The following is an 11324-nucleotide window of genomic DNA, read 5'->3' as shown; positions in this document are numbered from 1 at the left end:
TGTTTCTGCATTTCCCAGAAGGCTTCTCCTCAGAGCTGTTTTGCATAATGGAGTGAGCTAAGTCAGAGTGGTTTGTGGATGATGGCTGCACTGTGCAAGCTTTGCAGTACACTGGCTTCTTTATTAGGTGGGCAGGACCTGGCACTGCAGGAAGGGTGTGCAGAAAGAAAAGGAATAGCCCAAAAAACAAAATCCTGACCAAGGGTGTGAATGAGGCATGGGAGATACAGAAACCCAGTGTCAAAGCAAGGAACACGGCAAATTTTGCTCAGACACATCATTTGAAAATTAAAAGCAAAATGGAAATCTTGTGTTAACTTTACAAAATCAGCAAAACTTGTCAGATCTGACCCTGGGTTGCTCATCAGGACCAGGCCAGAGCAGAACCAGACTGTGCCTTGCCTTGTCTGAGGAAAGGCATCCAGGTTTGAGGCTCGTCTGGACTCTCAGTCCTGCATCCTCCAAGCCAACTGAATATGGTAGCAGTTGATAATCCTTCTTCTGAATGATGCCCAGTGTTCTGGAATCAGACTGTTCACTAGTTAGGTACCTTAAAGCAAATTTTGTGCTTGAAATGTTGTCAAACTTTAAATGTGGAAGCTCTTTTGTCCCTCTCCTTACCTCTTGTCCTTTGATACTGCCTTTCAAGGAATCCAGTCCTCCCTCCTTGTTTCTCTAGCAGAACTCATCTTTACAGCAGTGGTGTGAAAATGATTGCACCTCTGTTCAAAGATCTAATTAGAGCTGGTATGGTTATTATTATTACTGCTGTTACTACTGCTGCTGCTGCTCTAATGGCATCTCTCTGCAGTACTTTGCAAAAGAAAATATTGCCATAGATTGGAGTTGAAGGCAGTTAAAGGAGTCCTCCTGCCAGCCACCCTCTGTTTCCTCCTTGTGCTTGCAAAGCTGTCTTCTAGCAACACTCCCAAAGGGCTGCCTGTCTTTTTTGGCAAAAACTGAAGAGCCCCAATGCCAAAGGCAGCTCAAGGCTCTGCAGGGGCAGAGTTTTGTTTATAAAGACCCCAGGAAGGCTGTGGTGCTTATCTAAGGTTGCAAGGTGTTAAATGCAGGCCACTGCACATCCTTTGCCGGGCTGTGGTTTGGGGATTCTCCTTTTGGTGCTGGCAGCTCGTGCTGCACCGAGGGGAGAGGAGGTGGCTGCTGCTTTTTCTGCTTTTTCCCATCACCAGACAAAAGGTGGACAGAGCAGAGGCTCAGACCCATAACTCTGGTGCAATTAAAATGCTGAATATTAATTGTTAAAAGTACTCTGAACGAAAAGTATCTGAAAGAGATATTAAAAAAAAACCTACACAGAGTTTTCAATTACTGCTAAATGAAGCAATAAATGCACATACAGCCAGTGAAGTATTTTAATTATTATTCTGAGCTTCTGCATTATTACTAATGTACACTGGCTGGTGAGTGCAACAAGCTGCAAGGATCAGCAAGGATTCTCCAGTTCTTCCAGAAGGTGTTGCTATTCTACAGCTCTCCTGCAGACCCAGAGAGCCCTGCAGACACACCGTGGAATAAAATGTGGTGAGGCTGGATAGAAAATGTAAACCATACTGAGTATATAGAATTCAGTCACAAGGATTTCTATTATGCAGGGAAAAGAGAGCCTTTAGTGTAGTGTGTGTCCACAGTATAAATAGTTCAGCAAAATGTAAACACCAAATATTTCCACCAGAGTTCTTTGCAACCTCACATACAGTAGCTCTACTTTTCTTTTTCATTAAGGACTTCTTTTAATAAAGGGGCTTTTGTGGACTGAATTGGGAAAAATAGCAGCCACCTGTAACTTTTTTTAAACCTAACAGTACATACAGTACATCTATCAAAAGTGGAGGAATTTGAAACCTGCAGACTTTTTAAAGAAGCAAGTTCCACACATGATATAAAACAAATGCCATGTGTGCACCAAGCCAAGCAAATTAACAAAAGGGCAGGGGCACTTCCAATATTGCTTAAATAACTCGGGCTTAATAATGGGGTCTTTTCACACAAGCTCACAAAGGCTAAAATGTGTTTAAGAAGAAGAAAAACATGCATTTTTATTGTTTTGTGTGGCAAGAAACCTGATTTTTAAAACGATTGTTATTTTTTGTTGAAAGCTATTAGCCTAAGCACATGAATTCTCTGTGGGGTTCCTGGGGGTGAACACAGCACCTTGGTGTAGAGCTGGTCTCTGTGGATGAAGGGGAGAGATTGCTTTTCCTGGACCACTGTGTGCTGCTGGTCTGTCAGAAGTGACTCCAGGCATGACAGGAATTGACTGAGTGCTGCTTTGTTTGCTATCAGCACCCAGGGAGAAGCCAAGTGTACGTGGGTGCACAGAGTGATGCAGTGAGAGCCTGGCTGGTGGAGAAGCAGAGCTTGTTCTGTGACTGTGAGAGCCAGGTTGGTGTCTTTGGATGCTCAGCACTTCTGTGTCAAGCTGTGAAACATTCCCAAAGGCAGCACCTTCAGGTCGGGGCAAGTGTGTGCAGTTAAGTTATTCTTCAGAGTTAGCAAGTGCCTTGTTTTTCACAGCCCCAGATAACTCATGGAAGCCTTGGCAGGACCTTTCAGCTCCAGCTCCTGGTGGCTGCTGCTCCTGGTGGTGCTGCACAGAGATCTGGAGTCACTGGGTTTCCTTACAAAGGAAAAAGAGTATTTTTAACGTGATCGTGCTTTTCAGCTCGGTGGAGAGTGACAAAGACACAGGACAAAAAGATACCCAAAAATGACTAAGACAGGAGATTTAAAACTAGGTGTTGGTTGATATAAACAGTTCTTTGTATGGAGCTGTTGGGCCCCTTCTTCGCTGGCTTTGAATAAGCAACACAACATCTTACATTTTGCTTTTCCTGTTGTCCTCCATTTAAATTCTCCATTTCCTGTGGCCACATCAACGTTCAAAGGTCTTGTGCATAAAATATTTGCGATCCTGCCACGTAAAAAACAAAGGATGTCTACCACAGATCCACTAGAGATGATCTTCCCTCCCTGTGATACAGAACTCTGTGTGAACAGAGCATTTAAAAACCCTTTTGACTCCAGCCCTGTGTGATTGTCTCTCCAGCCAGAGATGAAATGCTGGGATTTGGCTGTGCCAGGGCTGTGCTTGCCAGGTGTCTGGAGCTGCTGGTGCCTTGCTCTGTGTCTCAGGTGTTCCTGAGGCTTCTGCACCAACTGCTCAAATGCAATTGGCATTCAAGAATTCCAGAAATGCTCCAGAAACCCTCCAGGTGGCATTTTGCCAAAGCCAGGGGCCAAAGGTGTGAATGAGAGCCACCTGCACCCAGCAGAGACTGTCACATCGGGGTAACCTTGAGCAAACAGCTGGGCTTTATTGTGGTCCTTTTGTGATAATCAAAATTTCCCCTCTAGTCAAAACTGCTTTGCAATCCTTAACAAATAACTGCAAGATTTTTGTTCCCTTTGGAAAACACAGAGATATGTCAGGGAAACTGAGATGACCAAGAATCACAGAGTCATACCAAGGATGGGAGTAGAAATCATTTCCCAGTTCCCCTTTTTCCAGCCATGGGGCTTTGTTCTAATTTATTCTTAGTGATCTCCTATTTTCTTGCCATGAAATTAGAGCTTTTTGAGGCAGAGGACATCGCTTTTCTTTTTCCCTGTTAGGTCCTACTAATTGCTCTCTGTAGGGACATTATGAGTGCCATGAGCATTACTGTGGGGCTGGACTTTCAGCTGCTTGGCTATGTGATTTCAGTGCACTTCCATCAGAGCCTGAACCTCAATTCAGCTTTGGTGTACAACCAGGTCACCCTGGGCCCACCAGTGAGTGATGCAGGGATGCTGAGAGTGATGCTGCTGCAATTCTTCAGTTTTGCTGGTCTTTTTAGAAAGATGTGTCTCCATGTACAGGCTACTGTGGCCTTTCCAGCTTACCTGAAGTGCAGCTGTTCTGGCTGCTCTCTGCAATCATACCAAAAAGAGACTTCTCTTTATTAAGTATTCTGGTGTTCAAATTGCATCATGATGTATCTGACATATATCTGGCAATCTAATTAATTTAGTGCACTCTCTGTGTTTGCACATCAACCAGTGTAACTAAGCTGGTGGTTCTGTAGCTGTTGGAATTTGGTTGCTTTCTACACATGTACTTATTTTTATTTTTTATCACTTTTTAAAACAAACAAAATTTTGTTTTAACTGAGAAATAGACGGCCCTAAGCCTCTCATCACATTCTTCAATAAGAAAAGGAAAAAGAGGAAATCTAACAGTTAAAAAATTGCTTTAAATTGAAGACTCTTTAAAGAGCCAAAGAGTTATTTGCAAAATGCTCTAATTTTTAAAGAAAAAAAATATTTTAAATAAAAAAACAGTTTTCAGGATGAAACATTGCAGCCAGCTTTCCTGTACTGCTGCCTGCACTTGTGCTGCTTTCCCTGACCTGGCTCTACATCACCTGCCTGCCTGCAGAGGCAAGGAGCAAACAGGGGTTACTGGCAGTTTGTGACAGTCACTTCCAAAAACAGGCTGAGAATTTCAAAGTCCTGTTCTGGGCAGCTGAGTCAATGGATCAGTCAATAAAAATGGGCCCTCTTGACCAGCAGGAATGGAGCAATCCAGTTGGACCAGCACAGGTCACTGCTGTCTGTCTGTCTGTCTGGTGAGGAAGTTTGTCATGCCAGCAGCTGTAGGAGCCAAAGGAAAACAATTGCATCGGGCAGGGATTTATGTTTTTGTCTCCTGTGCAAGGAAGGGCAGGCCATGCAGCAGTCCTCAAGTCTGCAAGGTTTTGTTTTGTTTTGCTCAGTGCTGAGCAGTGTGCTCAGCCACTGAACCTGGTGTGTTGTATTTGCAGGGAATGCAGGAATGATGGATCTGACTCCATGGTCTCAGAAGGCTGATTTATTACTTTATGATGCTGCACTGATACCCTGTTACCTAAGAAATCCTTCTCCTCCAGGGCTCCTGGCTTTCCCTGGCCAGCATGTGGCATGTTGGCAGCTCACCCTCTGCCTACTGGATATTTGTGCATTGCCTCTCAGATATCACCCACAGTATTGGTTTTTGGTTTGTATGGAGATGCAAAATTTGATTTTTGATTTTTCTGGAGAGGCAAAATGCTGAGCATATGCTGACTGGTATGGGTGGCAGAAGGTAGATGGGGAAAATAATATTGGTCTTTATCTAGAACTTCACAGATTTTACAAACTGCCACACATTCTTTAACTTCTAGTTTTGTTCTGTAATGCCATCAGTAATAGATACACATCTTGGAACTTACTACATCAATTTACCCTCCTTGTCCCATCCACTCGGTTTATTATATTTTAGAGTTGTCACAGGCATTTGTTTTGGCCAGCCACTGATCTTGAGGTGATATGTCCCAAACCTGGATCCTTTACCCAGCCAGCGCCCTGGTAGAACATGGATAGCAATAATCCAAGGGACCTCATGCAATTTCCATAAGACAAAATTTTGCTTAATCCAGTCAGGAAAAACACCACAAACAAATAAACTCCATAGAAATAATCAGAAATTCTTTTAAAAGAAGAAAAATACACCAATACCTCTGTCATATCACCTAGTGAACATTATTCTAGTGCAACTCTCTAGTCTTCCCACTTAAATATTCAAAAAGATTGATCTTTTTACTACTAAATATAAACATAGTTTATTCAGCACTAAAGATAAACAGGTTATTCAGTGTCCCTAGGAATACCCTGTAGCAAGTAGCATTAAAAAATCTGAAAAAAAGAAAATTTTATAAAAACATCTAGGTTAAGGGAAGTGGGAAATTTGGATGCACAGGATAAAGAGCTTGAACTAGGAAACAGCAAAGGAGGTTGGGAGTATCAGTCATAAAGTCTTAATTTATTCTAACAGATAAATAACTGGGACTTTTATAATTGTTCACTCATTCCTAACAAAAATAACTCTTGTGCAGAAGCCTGCTGGATTTGTAAAAATGGTTTGTTTAATGTACAAAGCATTTGTGAAGCATATGATCACTGTGGAATTGTGATGCTTACAAACACCACCTGTTGAGGAAAGTAAGTGTTCATATTTCCTAATTTCACAGGGAAAAGTGGAGAATGAGGAGATTAGTCTCAGACTGGATTGTGAAAACTCAGCATTTCTGCTTCCTGTGCCATTGTCTGCAGGCATTAGCCCATGGAATGGAGATGTCCTTCCCTCCACAGGAAATACAGGATGCAAAAAGGCTCCCAGAGAAGTCATTGATGGCAGCTCAAAGAAAAGCTCTGCCGATGCTGTAGGCAGTAAGGAATTACACATCCAGTATCTGCCATATTTTAATTTGCTCATTTATATGAATACAATCTCTTAAATTCGTGTAATTATTCAATACACCATGTTGATTTTGGTTTCTTAATTCATCAGAAAAGTGTGGGATCTTGACAACCCAGGTACTTGACCACCCAGGAACTCATTCTCCTTGTTTTGTGGGTTTTTTTTTTTTTTGGTTTTGTTTTTGGTTTTTTTGTTTTGTTTGTATTTTTGTTATTTCTGTTTGTTTGTTTTTGTTTCCCCTCTCAGGTAGTATATCAAGCCTTACTAAATTGTGGACAACTCTTTTGCAACTCAACAAGTCAAACAGTTAATTAAATGATGCAGCCAAGGTCATCTTCTTCCTTCCCTTGCATCTTAGTTAGCAACTCCAGTGGTTTTGGTTTGCTAATTAGAGATTTGACTAATTTTAACATTTCCTGGTTAATTTATTAAAGAGTGTGGTGGGTTTGGTGCTGGTTAATCACTAGTGTATTCACTTCTTGTTGTGAGATGGGATTAGGAGAAAGTAAAGTAGGTTTAAAACCTTAAAAGTGTATAAAGAAAATTTTATTAACACTAACTAAAAGGAAAAGAGCAGTAGGAATTAAAACAAACCCTTCAGAACAATTTTCTCACCCTATAACCTTTTTTTCCCACTGATAATGTAAATTTTTAATTTTACAACTGCTGTGAGTATGTGAACAGCTCTGATCCTGTAATATTTAGATGCTTACTTTGTTCTAAGGGATTGTTTGGTGTGCAATGTGATGAAAAACCTGATTTCTTGTTTTCTCTTAGCTAGGATAGGTGCTGGATGCTGCTCCCCTGCCCTGGTCATAATTTAGTGTCATATTTAGAGTGACCAGCTTAGCTGAGTACATTTTCATCAAAGCTAGCATGACAATAACTATCTGTTAAGCTAGATGTCCATGATATTTTTTTTTATGGTTAATGTTGGAACAAACAGTATCCCATATTGGTTCTGTAATTAAGATATGCATATGTTGGCTCTAAAGATCCCTAATTGCATCTGCTTGGGGGATGCTGTTAGAGGGAAGAAAATCCTCTGCAGTTGCTGCAAAGGCAGTAGAGGAGTTTAATCTGAAATATAGGGAGTTTAGAATAGTAGCTTTGGAACTCCATTTATCTTGTGAGTTCTCATCCACAGAAATTACTGCAAGTGTGCATTATCCTACATGTTCTATTAAAAAAAAAAAGATATTTATATTTTGGATGTAGCTTTTCTACTCTGGGCTTCCTCTTCTCGATTAAATCAATGACAGAACTCCCACAAATTTAGTGATGTGGTCTCAAGACCCAAATAATGGACACTGTTCTTGCTGAAAATGGCTTTAATTATGTAATTTCTGTCATCCAAAGCACCCCAGACTACATGAGCCAAGTTCAGCACCACAAGGTATTGGTTTCTCTGGGTCTGGATTGAAGGCACCTGAGACAGTAGTTCATGTTCACACTCAGGTGTTTATTATTTCTTATCAATAAAACAGCCTCACTGCTGTGAGTTCAGCAGCTTTTCATTAGAAGGCACAAAATGACCAACAATCTCTTGGTACAAGGTCTTTTAAGACTAAGCTGTCCAATTAAGAATTGACACCTGGATTATTTTCCCTTTTAACCCAATAACTGATCCCACAGAGCCCCCAATGGGGACTTTTCTGCCCAATTACAAATGCCACCCAAACCCACGAAGAAGGAGGAAGAAGAAGCATGAAGAAGAAACCCAGGACAACAGCCTGTGCCCTCCATCTTGCTTCCATCCACAACACACTAAAAATCCCAAACCCTCAATTTCTCATCCAGTGATGCACCTGCACTGCTCTCTATAATCTATTTCACACTTTTGTGGATTCCAGTCTATCTTGAAGTGTAGGAAACTTTCTCCATGAATGAGGGTCAAAGTCAGTGCTCCCCTGGGGGTCAGGGCACCCCAGAGCAGACAGGGAAATATTCCCAGTGCCCTCGGTTTCCACAATGAGGGATTTTTAAGACCAAGAATACAACTTCATCAAAAAAAAAGACGTGTGGGTGTGTCAGTGAAAACCTCCCACAGCAGCTTTTTGTGGGTGGGATGTGAGGACACAGGCACAAGGAGCACAGGGATAAAAGGACAGGATTCCGTGGAGCTCCCAGCCCCAGCGTGCCAGAGGCTGGTGGCAGACTGCAGGAAAAGAGCAGTGGTGAGCTGGGTTAGAAACACAAGACAAAATGGCTACAGCCTGCCAATGACTTAAAGAGTCTTTTTAAAATTATCCCTGGATGGAAGCTGCCTGGAGTTGTGGGCAGCATTTGAAGGGATGCTTCCCGTCTGCGTGCTGGCACTCGTGCAAACAGCAAGAGTTAAAAATTAACAAGCTGAGGACAAGTCAAAATACACTCCCTGTCTGTAAATCAAAAAGTACTGCTTCAAGCTCAGCCAAATCTGGCTGCTCCCTTATCCCCCACAACCACCATCATAATTACAGCAGCTGATTTTCCTCACACCCACCTCGGAGATTTCTGGGGGTTTTGGCCAGGTTTGCATCCCCATATGATTCAGCCTACTTTTACTTATGTTTAGCTCATTGTGTAATAAGTGAAACTTACATAAGCTGGGGACTGTGGCTCCAGCTCCATAAACCTTGATCAAAAATAGGAGTTTGGAAGCAGAATAACAACTCGTGTCATTTTTTCCTTCAGCGCCGATACAGAATCAACCGTCTTTGGACTAAATGCTCAGCTCTTTCAAAGCTGGGCAGAATTATTAATTCCTGCTCAACTAAGCTAATTTACACCTTGCTCAAGGCCTGGTTCTCATCAATAAGTGTCCCAGTGTTGAGATCTCGACAGTAACGAGTCAAAAAGAACAGGGGTGGAATTCTGACACCTTAAATTCACGGGGAATTTTCTCATTACCACCAGATAAACCCTCACCTTAGCCCAGAACAACCAGCTATTCAAAGCAAAAGACAGACCCTGCTGTGTATCTGTGCTCCTGTCCTGAAACTGTTCCCACCAGAACAGCCAGCAGTTCCTGCTCCAGCTCATTTTATCTGGAAAAGGTAAATAGAAACCGCCAGCTCCTCACAAGAAGAGGTCTGAGCTCCTTGCTGAACTGATACAAACTGCAATCACTGAGCTACACATGCATGGAACGTTTCCACAGGGAATAATAAGATTAACTGTGTTTCACTAGCACCTCACCAGCCAAGGATGTGTTTCCTTAGAGAAGGAAAATATAATATATACTCCAAAATATGGAGTAAGGAAGCTGATGAAGAAGTCAATGCTATCTACAGGATACCTGCTGGCCTGAATGGTGTTTTCTAAGGATTAAAATAATTCCACTGGTATCTTTTGGGGAGATATTACTTCTAAAATTATATATATATATATATATATATATATACTTTCAGTTGTTGGGTGGGTCTGTGATCACTGTTAGTTTGATGTAGACCCAGGACAGTGCTGTGAAGTCAATAGTTATTGCAAAGTGATGCTGCACTGGAGACCAGGCTCTGCTCTTGTGTTTTAAACCATATGTGTTTTTCTAAATCCGGGGGTTTTACTTTATGAAAAGAAATTGATAAAAGCACAGCTAGTAATGAAGGAGTTAAAAAGTACAGTTCCAAAAGGGCTGAGCTACAACCCAGGCAGTTTCTGTATTTAAGGATTTTTTTTTCAGTGTCTCTGCACCTTCAAGTTTTTGTTGTTTATTTTGAGTTTTTTTTTTCTTTTGCTTTTACAATTTAATCTTCTCCATAATGGGACAAACACAAAGCCTTGGTTGGAAATCTCCCCCTAGCCTGTTGCAATATTTATAAAGCTGTGCTTTTTAAACATGCTGAGAGATGGGCTTAGTAAAACAAAAGGCATTATAATTTATTGTTCCAAGATTATTGATTCAATAAATTAACAATAATTTCCGTAGAGGGTAGGAGCCCTGGCACTATAAAAATTTATTTATCTGCACTTTAACTAGCATTGATTAGAGTATTCAAATTGTCCCAGTGCTATATAATTGCTCTTTATAGGTGGAATGTCCTCTGCGGTGCAGGAGACAGTAAAATAAACATTCAGCTAGAAGTGACAATGGCTCTTTTAAAAGCCAGGTTCTTTTTTTCTTTTTTCTTTCCTTTTTTTTTTTCTTTTCTTTTTTTTTTGTGAGAGGACAGAAAGAGTTTGTGTCATGTTTTTCAAACACAGCCAGCTTTGGCCAAGCTACCTTGCAACATTGCAAGGACAGACAAGCAAAAGATTGCTAAAGGCTGCCATTGTTCTGGGAGGCACAAGGCATAACCACAGCATTTATATCTTTATATTTGACTATACCCACATGGAGAAGCCTTTTTCTGCTGCTGCTCTAAAGAGCCATTCTGTGTTGCACTGAAGTGCCAGGTGGAGTTTTTTGTTGCACATGTTTTTCCCTTTCTCCCTTTTGTTTCTAACGTGCCCACTGAACCTGTTCAAGGTAACTCTGAAGCTATTGTAGATATGTTAATAATTCAATCCAAACAAGCCACACTTCCTGATTCACATTCACCAGGCAGGCTTGCTCAGGAAGGAACATTTTGCCACCGTGGAGAACAATAGCTGGTTTAGTTCACAAGCAATTGTGTTTTTCTTATGTAAAATACTTAAGACAGTTACATTTTTCAGACATGGAGCTCTGAGATCTATCTTCTGATACTTATGATAACCCTGCTTTTATTTTACAGCTCTGTTGATGGAAAAGATTAACAGCACTTTTTTCCTCTTTTGGCTTTAATAAAACATCCAACTGCTAGAAATGTCACTTAGAACCACGAGCTTGCAATAATGAAAACAAATTATGCATCTTAGTAACCCAAGGTGGATGATTAATGCAGGCTTTAAATGATTGTTTGTGTTAAATTGTTTCTCCAAACGCAATTCAGGAATTTGAAGTTGTCAGATTAACTGCTGTATTTACTGGTCTGTTTGATTAGGTGAGCATAGTTTTATATTCCCTCTTGGAGACCTAAATAGCAACCATTTCCTACCAAAACAGCACACAAAACAAAGGCCCCATTCAGAGGGCTCTTCAGAG

This window comes from Agelaius phoeniceus, chromosome 5 (genome assembly GCF_051311805.1).
Source record: "Agelaius phoeniceus isolate bAgePho1 chromosome 5, bAgePho1.hap1, whole genome shotgun sequence".
Classification (NCBI taxonomy): domain Eukaryota; kingdom Metazoa; phylum Chordata; class Aves; order Passeriformes; family Icteridae; genus Agelaius; species Agelaius phoeniceus.
Note: the sequence above shows the minus strand (reverse complement) of the source record.